Source organism: Meleagris gallopavo, chromosome 28 (assembly GCF_000146605.3).
Source record: "Meleagris gallopavo isolate NT-WF06-2002-E0010 breed Aviagen turkey brand Nicholas breeding stock chromosome 28, Turkey_5.1, whole genome shotgun sequence".
Classification (NCBI taxonomy): domain Eukaryota; kingdom Metazoa; phylum Chordata; class Aves; order Galliformes; family Phasianidae; genus Meleagris; species Meleagris gallopavo.
In genome coordinates, this window is record NC_015038.2 from 1,112,022 (window position 1) to 1,114,381 (window position 2,360).

The 2,360-nt window shown below is 49.9% G+C and overlaps 1 protein-coding gene across 1 annotated transcript in view; it reads left to right on the forward strand.

Annotated features, from left to right (window-relative positions):
* Nucleotides 1-2,360, forward strand: part of OLFML3 (olfactomedin like 3) — a 7,918-nt gene that overhangs the window by 3,290 nt on the left and 2,268 nt on the right. The window lies entirely within an intron of this gene.

The following is a 2,360-nucleotide window of genomic DNA, read 5'->3' on the forward strand; positions in this document are numbered from 1 at the left end:
TGCTTCCATCTTTTCTGATAACTGCTCATTATACACAGCACTCACCTTTGGTTTAGTAGGTGGAGATTGCAGAAGCAATGACAGTCCCACAGACCCCTTCCCATCCCACACTACAATGGGAGATCAGGTTCTGGACCACCTGAGGACCCAAACATCCAGGAGTCTTTGGGTCCTGACGAGATGAGTCCCAGAATTCCGAGGGAATTCACCGCTGCAATCATCGAGCCACTCTCAGTGATATTTCAGAAGTCAAGGCAGTCAGGTGAAGTCCCCAGTGAGTAGAAAAAAGGGGACAGCACACCTCTTAGTAAGGATAGAAAGTGTGACCCTGGGAACTACCACCATGTCAGTCTCACCTCTGTGCTGGGAATGATCACGGAGCAGATCCTCCTGGAAGTGACTCTAAAGCACACGTTCCAGTGTGTCACCACCCTGTGTGAAAAGCTTCCTCCTAATAACCAACCTAAACCTCCCCTGTCTCAGTTTAAAACCATTCCCCTTATTCTATCGCTATCCACCCTCATAAACAGCCGTCCTCCCTCCTGCTTACGCGCTCCCTTCGAGTATTGGAAGGCTGCTATGAGATCTCTCCAGAGCTTTCTCTTCTCCAACAGAAACAATCCCAGTTCCCTAAACCTTTCTTCATAGGAGAAGTGCTCCAGCCCTCTGATCATCTTCGTGGCCCTTCTCTGGACCTGCTCCAAAAGCTCCACATCATTCCTGTGCTGGGGCCCCAGGCCTGGACGCAGTGCTGCAAATGGGGCCTCACAAGAGCCGAGTAGAGGGGGACGATCACCTCCCTCTCCCTGCTGGCCACTCCTCTTTTAATGTAGCTCAGAACACAGTTGGCCTTCCAGGCTGCAAGCGCACATTACTGGCTCATGTCTGGCTTCTCATCCACCAGGATCCCCAAGTCCTTCTCTACAGGGCTGCTCTCAAGGGGGTTCTACGCCTAGTTTGTATAAACATCTGGGATTGCCCCTTCATCGGTGACATAAACAGTGGGGTTGAGTGCATCCTAATGACACTGAGCTGTGGGGTGCAGTGACACACCAGAGGGATGGGACGCCATCCAGAGGGACCTCAACAGGCTGAGTAGTGGGCACAAATCCAAGTGCAGGGTCAGCAGCTAGGATGAGGGAACACCCACCACCAAAACATGCTGGGGGACGAAAGGACTGAGCGTAGTCCTGCCCCATAGGGCCTGGGGGTACTGGTGGGTAGGAGCTGGACACGAGCCAGCAATAGGCCCTTCCAGCCCAGAAAGCCAAATGTATCCTGAGCTGCATCCAAAGATGCACAGTCAGCAGGCGAAGGGAGACAATCCCCGCCCCTCTGCTCTGCGCTGGTGAGTCCTCACCTGCAGTGCTGCATCCAGATGTGGAGTTCTCAGTGCAGGGAGACATGGAGCTGTGGGAGCGCATCCAGACTACAGCCACAAATATGAACTGAAGGATGGAACACCTCGTAACAGCCTTTCAATATCTAGAGGAAAGAACAAGGGAAAATTGAGGTTAAATATAAGGAAAATGTCTTCCACAGTGAGGGTGGTGAGGCAGTAGGACAGGTTGCCAAAGACGTGGTGGATGCGCTGCCCCTTTCAAGGCGAACCCTAATCTGAGCAATCTGATCCAGCTGTAGATGTTCATTGTGAGGGAGTTGAACCGCATCGCAAACCTACCTGCATACAAGCAGTGCACCAACATAGAGCTCATGATGTTTATTACCTGCTGTACAGATCTCAAACCACTGATTGGAGGAGCCCAGGCAATCCTTAAACGCCATCAGGTTGCAAAATGAAATCAGAAGAGACACAGAACATAATTTAAAACACTACAATGATGCACAGAATGCCCTTAAAAAACACTGCATGGATGCAATTAACACATAGCACTATTAATTGCAACCATGAAGAGGGATGATGTGGGAGCAGAAAAATCACATTTGAAGCCCAGATTGGAGATTATGAGGTGAGAAAAAGGAAAACAACACACATAGCAGAAGCAGCTGCTCTAACCCTGCTTGAGATCTTCCAGAAAGTCAGAGTTCACAGCTCTGAAATAAAGCAGGAATCACTCATCCCATTCTAAGGGCTCACCCCACACCCCAAAGGAAGCAGTCTCCAGGTTCAGATGCTGCTCTTACAGCTGCCAGACCTTCAATGCAGTTGGGATCCCCCAGAAAGAGGAGATCACAGCCCTGAAATAAAAAAAAAGAAACAACCCATTTCAAGGACCAATACTCACTCACACTCTGAAGTGAAGGAAACAGCTTCCAGGTACAAACGGCTACTAGCCCTTAAGTACAGTCAGGATTCCCTGCCAAAAAAAATAGAGATAGCAGTTCCACAATAGGGGAAG